This window comes from Triturus cristatus, chromosome 8, assembly GCF_964204655.1.
Source record: "Triturus cristatus chromosome 8, aTriCri1.1, whole genome shotgun sequence".
Lineage (NCBI taxonomy): Eukaryota > Metazoa > Chordata > Amphibia > Caudata > Salamandridae > Triturus > Triturus cristatus.
The window spans coordinates 1268770283-1268784082 of NC_140591.1; positions in this window are offsets into that span (position 1 = coordinate 1268770283).

Sequence of the window (13800 nt, forward strand, 5' to 3'; positions counted from 1 at the left end):
CCAATCCTGTGCGTTTACGTCACACTGGCAATTCCCCACTCCTAGCGCGGCTCACACCAACGCACCAATCCGTTAAAGCTTCGTTTCTCTATGGCTGGCCAATCCCAGCGTGGTCTTTCTGACGTCAGCGTTTCTCGCTACTCCTGCTTCTGCTGACCCCTCCTTTACAAACTTTTCTTACGTTTTCTTCAATCAAAATCTGTTAGTAACAACATAAAAACACCACCATTGCCTGTTTCGCTAAACCAAGGAGATAGTTTTGTTCTTTTACACAAGAATTCTGTATTTCCAGTAGGCAGCGCTTACCTCTACCCTACCACAGAATTATTCAGTTTCGCCGATAAAGTAGCACTTCCCTCTACCTTACCCTTCTAACAAGCAACGGCTAAGGTTTTCTCTGGGGATAAAACACATGTGGAGACTAAATGCTCCTGAGAAATAAGGCCAGAGTTTCACAAGAGAACCTGTTGCTATTGCACTCACGCACAATCACATAGAAGTGTCCCTAATGATAACACACGACAATGTTACCAACTCTAAACCAGACAATGCGTTGTGCGACTTCACTTGCCACACATTTCCCCCGTGTACCTACAGGGTAACCAAACAATACACTGTGCGACTTCACTTGCCACACGTTTTCCCCGTCTACATACAGGGCATCCAACTTCCTACGTCCCGGAAGTCTTCAAAACAACATAAAACGCAACACGACTCAACATAGAATGTTAGAACATAAATCAATAATCAATAATCACCAAACCAATGCAATAAAACCATCAATCTACTACCAGAAAACTGCTCCAGTGGAAAAGGGCAAATTTACATATCCTCCGTGCGTCACAGACCCGTCATCACACTTACTCATTTATCCACGCATTCATTGCTGGGGCCCATAAAACCAACTATCATACGTTTCACACGAATCTGCACACAGGAGGAAAGAAGCACTGGACATGTGGGGGTAACTTGTTACATGTCGGGAGAAATTTCTTTACATTATATACATCAGTACTTATAGAATCCTAACTTTAACATCAAGGCACTCCACCACTTGGTCGAAGGACCAATTAGTTGGACTGGTTGATTGTGATTTAGAACCAGCTAAAACACATTTAAAGCTTCGGAACCTTTCGGTTAACTTTCAATAACTTATTAAAGAATCACAAGCTCATTTCTTATGAATCAATGTTTAGTTTATCTAATTAATTTACTTTGTTAGCATAGTCATGATTACAGTCAAATCAGATTTCTATTAAATGATTTCCAACCTTAGATTTGAACATAGATTGACATAACAATTATATTTACCTAAATTTGAATATTCGCAACCATTTCCAGAAGAACCCGTCAACTCACAGCATAAATCAAAATCCCTTCCGATGGAATCGTCCTTCTATATTCAAAGAGAAACCCAGGTAAGTCCAGGAAATCTCCCTCTGCACGACGCTGTCCCCACTATTTAGCCAAGGACCAGGAGATCGCACCAACGAACCAACAATCCAGCAAATCAACTCTTCACACCAACAGCCAAACAGCAATAAGGAAGGAAGATGGTACCCTCTTCTAAATCCCCCCCTTTTTATACTCTTGTCTCCTTAACCTTTAGGACAATGTGCAACAATTTAGGAGTAGAAGTGTTCTGATTGGCTAAATCCTCTGAATTTTGCAATACTTTTCAATATTCCCAGGTTTGCCTGTTTCCTATGAGACCGGGCATGACATATCCCTAATTGTATTCTTTTCTGCAGTTTCACAGGCGAAAGTTCCGAAGTAACAACATGTAAACCTTCTTGTATAGGTCTCTATTGTCCTCTCAGTCATTCACACTAGTTTGGATTTTGGCAGTCCTCCACGTTCCTATCATTGACAAGGAACATCTTGTCTTTCGTCGGAGGTCGCCTGGAGATCTTCAGAGCCGTCCAAGTCTGCGCAGTAGACATCGCGCTCAAATGACGGTGGCCACATCTGAACTCCATTTTAAGTACTGAGGCCTAGTAGGCCCGAATACCAACTTAAGCAAAAACAAACACGACAGTAATTAATATATGGAAATGAAGATTCTAATGTTAAACCCACACTAATCCCAATATATATTAGTATTTTCCTAGCTTGTAACAACATTTAAAGCAATAATACTCACCATTCTGCCGCACTGAAAGCACAAACCATCGCAAAAGCAACATAAATCATGCAATTCTCTATTTCAATACATCCTACAGTTAGTTTGCGTACCATAGTTAATCATTTAATTATTAGCCATGCAATTAGCATTTTAGTCCCACGTGTATCTTGTGTTTATTAAGGTGCAAGAGCTGGTTAATTATAACACTCCACACAATTAGTACAAATTAATATTTAGAATGATTATGTAATTAATATTTTCATGCAAAATAGAGAAGGTATACAAATTGTTGCTTTACCTGCTCCATCAACTTCCATTCATCTGGCCCTACACCTTTTATCATAACTATTTACTTACAATTGCTTTGCTATTGAATTGGAAAAAATAAAACCAAATAAATTAATATAAGGTACAATTACACTTGAAAGTCTGAGTTTATTAAATGCAACTTTACTCTACATATATTGCCTTCCTTAGGCATATATATACCTTCCATGTACTTATGTATCTTTATATTTATTACATAGCTTCTAATTCAGGATATCTAATGCACTACCCTATATCTCAACCTATATCTCTCGCGATATATCCTTTACCTCCACTCTGACTCATCTCAAACCTCATCCTACTACTCTCTCCAGTGCACTGCCCTATTTCTCACCCAATACCGCTCTCAATATATCCTCTACCTTAACTCCCTACCTCAACTCTCTGACCCATCTCAATCCTAATTCTACTATTCTTTCCCAGGCACTGCCCTAGTTCTCACCCTTTCAATATATCCTCTACCTTCTCTCTCTCATTCTCCCCACACCCCATACCACTACTATGATCCCCAAAATAACCCTTTCAAGACCCTTCCTCCCCCTTATGCCTCCATGCATAATCTCATATCTCTTTTACTATTCAGAACTCACAAACAAGCCTTTCTAAAACTTCACTCTGACTCTTCCCCTTCCACCTCCTCTTAACTCATTCCAAAACCCCTCCTGCTGCCATGAAATCCAAAAAAGAAGAAAAAAACTTTCTAGACCCTTCCCTCTTCTATTCCTCCACTATTCCTTTTCAATCCAAATAACAGACTAAAATGTCCACCACTCAAATTAATTTCATATTTCCCTATACAAATTCCCCATTAAATCTGTTTGGGCTCTGGAGTAGTGTGCTACCTGCCAGCCAAAAAGCACTTCAACACCTCATCAGGGTTAGCAAGCACTATATAAATGCAAATCTTTCCCTCTTCCATCCCTTCACTATCCTTTTCGATCCAAATAACAGACTAACATGTCCAGGGCCGGACTGGCCTTAGCATGCACCGGGCGTTTCCCCTGTGTGCTGTGAGGGTCGGTTTTGGGCCCCTGGGGGGTCCTTTTTGTTATCGGGAGCCGGCAATATCGCCCTCCCTGTAACAAAATCACCAAAACCGTCCCTAGCAAACAGCTTGGCTGCACCCCCAGGGGGCCGGCCGATGAGTTTGCCAGGGCCGGTTTCAGCTCCCAGTCCGGCACTGAACATGTCCACCGCTGAAGTGAATTTCATATTTCCCCAGACTAATTCACCTTCATCCTATTTTGGTTCCGGAGCAGCGTGCTACTTGCCTGAAAGCACTTCAACACCTAATCAGGGTTAGCAGGTGCTATACAAATGCAACCCTTTTCCCTCTTATATCCCTTCACTATCCTTCTTAATCCAAATAACAGACTAACACATCCACTACTCAAATTAATTTCATATTTCATTGTACTAATTCACCACTAATCCTTTATGGGTTCCGGAGTAGCATGCTACTTGTCGAAAAAGCACTTTGACGCCTCGTCAGGGGTAGTAAGCGCTATATAAATGCAATTACATTACAATCTGTCTCATAGATGCACTGTATGCAGTAATCAATCATACCCGACTTTTCTCACTCATGCAGTTCATTTAACAATACCTAAAATTACTTCATAGCTAATTGGTATTCTGAATCGGTCATGGCACAATTTCTTACTTCATTATGTCTCCCAAATTCTAGCCACAGAAAATAAAAACAAATGAGGAAAAACAGCGCATTGTCTATGGCCTTGTGATAGGATAAGCCTGAGAAACATAGAGATATAGTATATTCATAGATGGGTACAAAGCTTTCTTCAAGTTCATTTTCTCTACTTCATCAATTGTATGAGAATTTTGGGTTAAGAAACTCTGCTGACTTTAGATTTGTGACCAGATTTCAGAAACATGTAAAGTTCTGGGTTCACCTGTGTTTTTTGGACAATTTAACATACTAAGCTCAACAATGTAGAAATATTCAAATAGAAATGTTGATCGCTTATTTACCAATAAAATAGAAAATACTGCTCTTTTTCGTCCCAGTCCTTACTTCGCTGGTGTGACCCACAATACCTCTTCGGTCAAGAGAACATCTGTTATACTTCAAGTAATCAAAACAGAAACTCTACCATCTCCACCATGTTCCTCTTCTGGGAGGAACAGTATCAGGGAACACATATTGCTAACATTGTCCCTGATTGCGACAGACACTTCAGGTGAAAGGAATGGGTTGCGATAGTCATAAGAACAAGGAAGGAGGAATCAGAGCAATGGGCAGAATCTCACTGATGATGATTACCAGCAATTGATCTGCACTATGCCTTCTCACGCCCTTCCTTTTACCACTCCTTGTTCAACTGGGGATCTCTGAAGGTGGGCCATTCTGGCTTGATCAAGCCAATCACGTATTGAGCCAAGGTTTCTTGAAAGCATATCATTTAATGATACAAATAGTTAATCACCATGGAGTGGTGTTCAGAGATGGGAGATTTAACTCAGTTTCCCAGAATTCAAAGCCCCTTTGCTTCCCATGCCACTCAAGTGACCACCTTAACAGGTAGTACGGAAAGAGGAGAGGCATCACTGTCCTGTGTATAGCAAGCAGCCTGGAGCTTGTGAGGATGCTACCAGCTGCGTTTTGAGTAAGACTCCACTCTTTATCATGTTTTGTCCCACATCAAAATAATCCACAAAATCAGCTTAAATCAGTCTTTGCATGGTACACAAATACATCAGAAAGAAGTTACATGCATTGAAATCCCCATATGCTGACCAGCTTGATGTATACATTGCTGCACATTGTAACCCCCCCCCCCCCCAGCATTCAGCCCGCCCGGGCGTACAGATAGGTCGCTATTAGAAATGTCCAATGTCCCATGTGATCCATATACAGGCTATATTACAATTTGCTACACTCCGGACGGCTCCTCCTGGGTAACCAGCGGTGGAACTCCCTGGTCATCTTCACTGTGTTCCTGGAGGTATGAAATCAATGGTTCCCAAATATCCCTGGGGCAGGATGTAGCCGGCAACAGCTCTGCCTAGGTTGTTAGTTGGTCTTTACCATATATAAAATCATATCCAGTCTTTGAATTTGGGAGCTCTCCCCCTGCCCCATCTGCAGGCCACCTTCCACTTGGCCAGTAACAGGCCCGTAGCTGTGAACTTCCTGTGCGCCTTAGGGATGTCCGCTGTATACCTCATTAACGCAAGTAGGGGGGAAAGTGGGAGGGGTATTGCAATCATCTCAGATAATGCTTCCAGCACCTCCCGACAGTAACCTTGGACCTGGGCACAGGCCCACGCCACATGCAAGAAATTAGCTCCCTCTTGATGGCATCTCATGCATCGGTCATCTTCTTGGAGCTTGTATTTACGTAGCAATGTGAGTGTATAGTAAACTCTGTGCAAAAACTTAAAGTGTATAATGCACAGTCTGCTGCTAGCTGTAATTTCTGCTGTCCGTGCGTAGCAGTAATTCCACCGCATGGCTGTCAAGGGGGATTCCAGGTCCCGATGCCATGCGCACCTGTCACCTGGTGGCACAGGCAGTCTTTCGAACAGCGCCGTCCGGTAAATGCGAGACACTGCGTGTGAGGGCCGGACATCTTTAATGTGGTGTGCAAGACCTCTAATGGGGCAGGGTCTTGCGGGAAGCATGGTGTATTGGCCCGTATTTCATGTTTGAGCCTTATATAAAGGAAAGTCTCCAGGAGGGTGACACTCTCCCCGACCAATAGCTCCCTTTGAACCTTGAACCTTCCCTCATGATACAGATCACCCCATGTGTGCAACCCCTCCTGCGCAGCATGGCAAGACATACTGCTTCCTGTGTGACTGGAAGGTATGGAAGGTATAGCAGTGACACAAGGGGTGAGTAGAGTAAGGTCTTATCCATTACCTCAGTCAAGCGTTTCCAGGCGTTATTGGTGCAGGAAACTTGTGAAGCAATACCTTCTCACCTGGGACTTACGGCCCCAGCAGGGAGGTTAGGTGTGTAGATGATATGTAACCTTGCTCAATGGCCAGGTGTGGCATGAAGGGTGGCGGGTGGAGCCAGTAAATGGTATAGTGAGCCTGAGCGCTGAGATAGTATTGTTCCATTCCCGGGGCCTCGTAGCCCCCCCTGGAGAATGGCTGTCATAAGTTTCCAGCTTAACCAGAGTTGCCTCCCGCCCCAGGCCAGCTAGATGAGCAATGATCGAAGAGTGTTAAAATAAATTGTGCCCAGGGTAATAGGGTATGTTAAGAAATAAATAGAGCAACTTGGGGAGGATATTCATTTTCATCAGGGCAACTCTGCCTGTCAAGGAAAGCGGAAGAGTGATCCAGTGGTCACTCCATGTGGTAATCGTTTCTATCGCAGCCCCATAGTTTGATCTAATCGTCTCCTCAGGGTTCCTGGTAATGATGACCCCCAGATACTTGATTTTGTTTTCACACCAGCTCAGCGGGTAATCAGGGGTAAATCTAGGGGTGTTAGGGGTGAGTGGGAAAATCTGCGACTTGCTCCAATTCAACTTCATCCCAGATAGATGACCAAACCTAATGAATTCTCTCAAGATGGTGTTGAGACTGACATTGGGATCTCGGATGTATAGGGTAATGTCATCCGCATACAGTGATATGAGAATTTGACAGGAGGGGTAAATTATGGCGTACTCTCTATGGTGTTGCCTATTTTTTGCTGCTAGGGGCTCAATGGCCAAGGCAAAAAGTAACGTAGATAGAGGGCATCCTTGACGAGTGCCTCGCTTAATGGGGATTGGGTCAGAATATAGCCCGTTGATCTGAACCACCGCCTCCGGCTTAGAATATAGTAAATGAATCCAGGCTAAAAAAGGGCAAGGAAGACCCATTCTACCCAGGATGGCAAGCATGTAATCCCACTCCAGGGAATCAAATGCCTTTGTGTCATCTAAAAAAGTACTGGCAACCGAGCTATCAGGGTCAATGTCATGAAGGAGTGAGAAAATGAGTAAGACTCCACTCTTGAGAAAGCCCTCTCTGGCAAGAACCATCCAAATAGTGTAAGCATCCACCAGAAAAGCCTGTTTGACTGCTGGGAAAAGATGAGCAGTAATTCAATAACTGCTCATTTTGACTCTTCTGTAGAGTTAAGGGTGTTCCAAAATGTATGTAACACAGTGCAAAAATGCCTGAATGGTTTTCATCCGCTTATAGGGGGTGAAAACCAAACATCAATGCACATCGAAACTTTTGTAGTACAAGTTGCATACCTTCTGTAACTCTCTTTCTAGTGGATACTTTATTTAACCACAGATTCCTCACCGTTACACAGCATCAGATTGGGAAGGCAGGCAGTCGGGCATTGGCTGATGGGCAGTGCCTATGGGTCACCTGTGTGTCGGTTTTTGTTGGGAGCTCTGTCAACCAGCCCACAGAGCCTTACATTCTCTTCCCCGCCAGGCCACTGTAATGTGGGGTCAGCATCATGGGCAGCTTGCAGCAACATCGCTAGGTCAGTTTTCTGGCCGCTGCAGACTTTAGCTTGGCCCCGGTGGGCCAGAGCAGATGCTCAGAAGCAGTGTCCTACTTCTTGCTGTGTTGTTAAACTGAGGCTCCTGGCTGGGGCAGGTTATGTGGCCGTTGGTCCATCATCAGCTCAGCTCCTCTGGAGCAGCAGCAGGTCTGTGCTTTTCTTCACCCCCCTCACCACCTCTGCCAGGCCATTGCCCTGAGCCTATTGTTGACTGGGGAGGATGAAGAGTAAGTGAAGTGACCTCACTGAGGGCCTGTTGTTGGCACCTCTGCTCCAGTGTCTTTCAGGCCTTGGTGGAGGGGGGTGTATGCCTGCATAGGCCTCGTTGTGAGGCACCATTCTCAGAGAGAAAAATTAAGATAATGTAATGTTGGGGTCAGAACTGCTGAATTTGGAAATATGGAATAGGTTAGAGTTCCAGCCTCAGCTCAATAGCATGTGATTCTGGGCAAATGACTTAATTGCTCAAGGCCTAAAATAAAAATGAATTTGATCTTCTGTAACGTGACTGGTGCGCATATAATCACTGGCCTTGGGCTGAGTTCACACTAAAACTACAATTTAAAAAAACCTTCTGTTTGCTCATGCTTTAAGATTCTGCAAAGGCTAGAATAATAATAAAAGAGGATTCTTTATACAATAATAAAAACGTCTGTATTCCTTCTTAAAATGTTTTTCTGCCTTTGTTTAGTTTTTAACTATCTGTCATGGATCATTATAACAGCTATAGGCCACATTTTAAACTGCATTCACATTATGTTTATTGTGTAAAGTATCCATTGATCGCAGTAGAAAATACCGGCTTTAGGTGATTTTACTTCATTTTCCTACTGGCCAGGACATTAAAATACCGGTAATGCTGGTTAAAAAACGGCTAGGTAGCAAACATAGCCACATCAGGAGTTTTGCCTTTGGGCCACTTTATTTCACCTCACTCGCCCAGCCAAAATGTAGTGCTTCTAATTTTCACCAAGGTTTCTGGCTCTCTTAGCTTTAAAAAACGTAATTTATCAAACATTTCTCTAAAAATCAGCCGACTAAGACTAACCAAATGTTATTTTAAAAACGGGTGTGATCCGGGAATGTGGGCCACGTTTTTGGGGTGCCCAGGCCAAATTGTGAAACCAATCCAACCCTGCTTTTAGGATATCCGCCAGCCGCCAGACTGGATCTGGGAGTCTTCATAACAGTGCTCCTCTTAACTTATAGGTGGGGCCATGTTGTACCGCATTGACCAGCTTCATGCTCTCAGACATGGAACACAAAACAACTGGAGATACCAGTGTGCAGATCTCGAATTGTGACATTTTTAGATGGTAAAAGAAGACCACACAACAGAATGGGGAAGTGGGAGGGTAGCTAGGAATCTGTGGCTACAAAAAATATCCAGCAGAATGAGTGATACCGAAGGTAAGTAGCTTGGGGGCATATTTCCAAGCCACCTGCACCACCGAAGAGTCACTTTTTTGACGCTACGGGGGCACTGTGTGTTGGCCCATATTTACAAGACCACACAAAGCCACTTTGTGTGGCTTTAAGCTGCCTTGTAAATATGTCTCTCTTTCATGAAGTACTCTGCATCAAAGGGGTGCTTCATGGGTGTTGCTGTGGGTGTTCCCACGCAGCATCTACGGCTTATTGACACTGCCCCAGATTTACAAGAATTCGTAAATCCGAGGCAGCGCCAAAAACTAATGCCTTTCCAGGGAAGGCATTAAAGTGGCGCAAGACGGAGCTATACTTTTTTCCTCCTTGTTTTTTGTTCTTTTTATGTGTGCTGCATTCTGAAGCATACAATGAAGGAGAAAAACGCCAGTGATGATTGTTTTTTTTGCAGGAAGCTGTTCCTTCCTGCACAAACACAATCATCTCTGCAATGCAGGCAGCCTTGCACCATGGTGCAAGGTTGCCTGCTTGGCGCATGGATGCTGTTTGTGCGCCGGTGCAGAGTTGAACACAAGGGAGTGCTGCATTCTTGTAAAAATGTCGCAGCCCTGCGTTTTTTAAATGACGCAGCTCGGCACATCAAAATTGCTTGCGGCGCTGCACTGCACCACTTCATTGTAAATATGCCCCTTAGTCTTCTGAATACTTCTAACTACAAATTCCTCACCTTTGAAATATGTACCGAAACAAGGAGGATCTGTGGACTGGGTCCTGACCAAAACATCCTGCATGATTGAATGGGTGACGTTCCCTGCCCGTCGGACCTGGCGGTCAAGGCACTTGTCGTGGCCTGACATATGTCAAGGGCAAGACACCTGGTATGCCAATGCAGTAGTATCAGCTTTGGCCCTGGTTGAATCAGTCATCAGTCCTTCTGGTTGCTGGTTCTTGGCCAATGTGTAGCAGATTTTAATGTACAGAACTATCCACCTTAACAAAGTCCTTCCCTGCATCATCTTACCTTTCATTAATTTCTTTTTGGGATCCAGTCAATGGAGTCTTTCTTCCACTTTTAGAGGTAGAGCAAAGAATGTTGGGAGAGTGATGGATTGCTCAAAGTGAAAATGAGTCATGATTTTTAGCAGAAAGGCCACCCTGGTCCTAAACATTAGTTTGTATGGAAAAAAAGGTGAAGTGGAGCAGCTGCACCGAGAGACCCTAGAGCTTTCTCATGCAAAACACCGAATTGATCGCAGTTAGGAAGACAGTTGTGAGAGTCAGAAGAGGCAGCTGTGCATTGGCTGAAGGGAGTGCACATGAGGAGCTTCAGGACCAAACTGAGATCCCACTGTGGTATCACTAACGGTTTGGGAGGGAACATGTGTGTCAAACCTTTAATAAACTTCATCTGGTAACTTAAATGAGAACGGATGGTTCAGTAAATGCAAAAATACCCTTCAATAGTGCCCACTACAAGATCTTACTGGACCAAAATCAAAACAAACAAAAATCCAACATTTTGGGTTGCAAATGGTCTGTTTTGCAGATTTCACACAAGACCACAAACTTATCCCAGTGCACGGCATAAAGGCACTTTATAGATTGGCCCCTGGCAGAAAGGATGAAATCCATAATCTCAGATGGTAGATCAAATGCAGTCAACTGCCACCATTTAATCTCCATGCATAGAGGTATAGATTGCGCAGAAACCTGCCCTGCTGTTGCAATGGAAGATCCCCCCAAAGTGGTAGCCTGATTAGAGGACAGATGCTCATGCACAGAAGTTCTGGGTACTACACTCTACTTGATCAGTGCAGAGCCACCAGGAAGACTTGGCATCAGTCATTTCTGATCTTTTTCAGAACTCGGGGCAGGAGAGGCAGTGGTTGAAAGGCATACAGGAGTCCCAGTCTCCACTCTACCCTGAATGCATCTCCTAGATAGAACTCTCATATGAACGCTAACACCAAGAAGCTATGACACTGCATGTTCTCCCCAATGGTAAAAAGATTCAGCCAGGGTTCTCCCTGATGTCAGCTCCCCAATGTGGGAAGATGACCCATGCCACCACCGGATGTAACTGCCATTCGTGATCCACCAGGCATCGCCAGCTAAAATTTGTCTGCCCTTGCATTTAATGGTCCTGACACATGGTTCACAATCAAAGAAATTCCCTGACACACCAGCCAACACCAGAGGATCAGAGCCTCCTGACACAGGACCCAGGATTCAACTCCATTCTCCTTGTTGCAGTACTACATGGCAGTGGTGTTGTCCGTGAGAACCTGCATCAGCCTTCCTTTGATAAGGGCAGGAAGGCCTTCAATGCCAAGCAAATGGCCCACAGCTCAAAACTATTTATGTGGAGCTAGGTTTCTGCCTGAGACCAGAACCTTCTAATCTGCACCTCTCCCAGATGACCTCCCCAATGCAGCAATGATGCATCCATCACCACTGTCAGCACCGGGTGAGGAAGGGGGAGCAGCCATCACTGTAGATCTTTTGCAGTCTTCTCCAAACCCTGGATGATGTCCACCCGGTTTCCTTGGAGCTGGGCCCACTGTGACTTCAGATCCTACTGCAGAGACTGCATGTCACCTGGTGAAGTGGACAAGTAGCATGTATGAGGTCACTGGTCAGGAAATCTCAGAGCTGCTCACACCGAGATCCAGGACCGAGGTTGAAACTTCAGATTTATAGCCTGAATGTCTTGGAATCAGTATGACAGAGGAAAGGCCATGACCAGCACCATGTTCAGACCAGCTCTAAAAGGAACATCTGCAAAGGAGTCAGGTGTGACTTTGGCTCAATGTTCGAGAAGTCCAACTATATGAAGTGGTTCGCTGTCATCTGAAATTGATCTACGACTGACGGTAGTGAGCCTGCCTTCAATAGCCAGTCATCAACGTAGAGAAAAACTGGTACTTCCACCCTTTGAAGATGGGAGGGGACCACTGCCATCACTTTTGTGAACACTTGAGAGGGTTTTATAGCGTTAACATTACCCAAAGGTGCTAGAGCACTTTACAATACAGATATTTTGCTACACTGAAAGTTACAAATGCTTTAAAATTAACAAATATTACCAAAAAGAATTACAAAGGTCAAGAATTACAAAAAGGCAGATTACAGACACACAAAATGAACAAGAGGTGTGTATATACAGTAGTAAAAGCTTTGAGGTAGTGTAGAGGTCTTCGCCCAGCGTTGATTGCAATGTCTTATATCAGTAGAGCAAAAGGGCTTTCAGGTCTAGGTCGAAAGTCACCAGCGAGGTGGTTATGCTGTGTGTAGATTTAGAGGTAGTAGGGGGATCAAATTTTGGTTGCGCTTCCCCATTAGGATTGCGCTAACTGGTAGTTAAATGGGAGATGATGGTGCTGCTTAGTGGGGGGCCAGCTATTGGAAGCTTGAGCCTTAAGCCTGGGGCTGGTTCACATCAAGGTCCTGTTGGAACCTCAAGCCAATCACAAGCGGAGCTTTCATGTGGTTTTTGCTTGCCGCCCTCCCCCTCTACCGAGAATGTGGCATTACTGTCAGAGCTGCCGACTTTGGAACTGCGGAACCAGGTTTGAGTCTTGGTGTTGGCTCACCATCCTGTGATTCTGGGCACATCACTTAATTTCCCTGTTCCTATAAACAATGCATGTGACCGTGTGTAATATAACTGGTGCTCATGTAAAGCACTCATCCTTTAGGACAAGTTGAGCTGCATTTAAAAACTGCAGAAAATGACCTAAGAGGTAAAAACAAAGCCTTAATATAAGGAAAGACAAATAGCAACCCGTTTCCTGGCTGCTTTGTGTAGTGTCTTGCGAATTAACAATGATGGAACCCTTTTGGCTCATGATGAACTCCCTAGAGCTATGACGTAATGAATAGAATGTATTGCAGTGAAGGCTGCTTTAGAATGCTGAGTTCACAGTTACACGCAGGCAAATAAAGACATGTATTACTAAGCTCTGTCTGTGGCGTGTGACTGGTGGGTATCCCAGCTGGGAAGATGCTACCAATTGTGACGAGATAGGGGATAAGTAACCCGAAGATTGACAGTGCCCTCTCAGAGAGTTTGCAGTAGTCCAAGCAAACTGCTCGTGCATGCCATGTGTGCAGATGTCGAAGTTCAGAATTGTGGTTTAATGCATGTGGAGTCAAAGCACAGTTCCAGCTGCTGTGAAGCAGTTGAAACTTACAAGTGCTGCCAAGCAGAGATCAATCTGGTGTAAAATGTACAAAGCAATCGCAGTGGTGGCTGATGACATTTGCAAGTGCGTTAATGTTTCAGTATGAGTGCCTTGTGGCGAGCAAGTGTAGCGAGATGGCCTGACCGTCATAAGATGGGTTTGGGTTGCAAGAACAGTGGACAAATAGTGCATTTTCTTTTGTTTATTTTATTAAAACAATAACAAGCCATCTCTTTAGAGGATACCCATCATAATAATGTGGCAATTCTCAAACAGACTGATAAATCAAT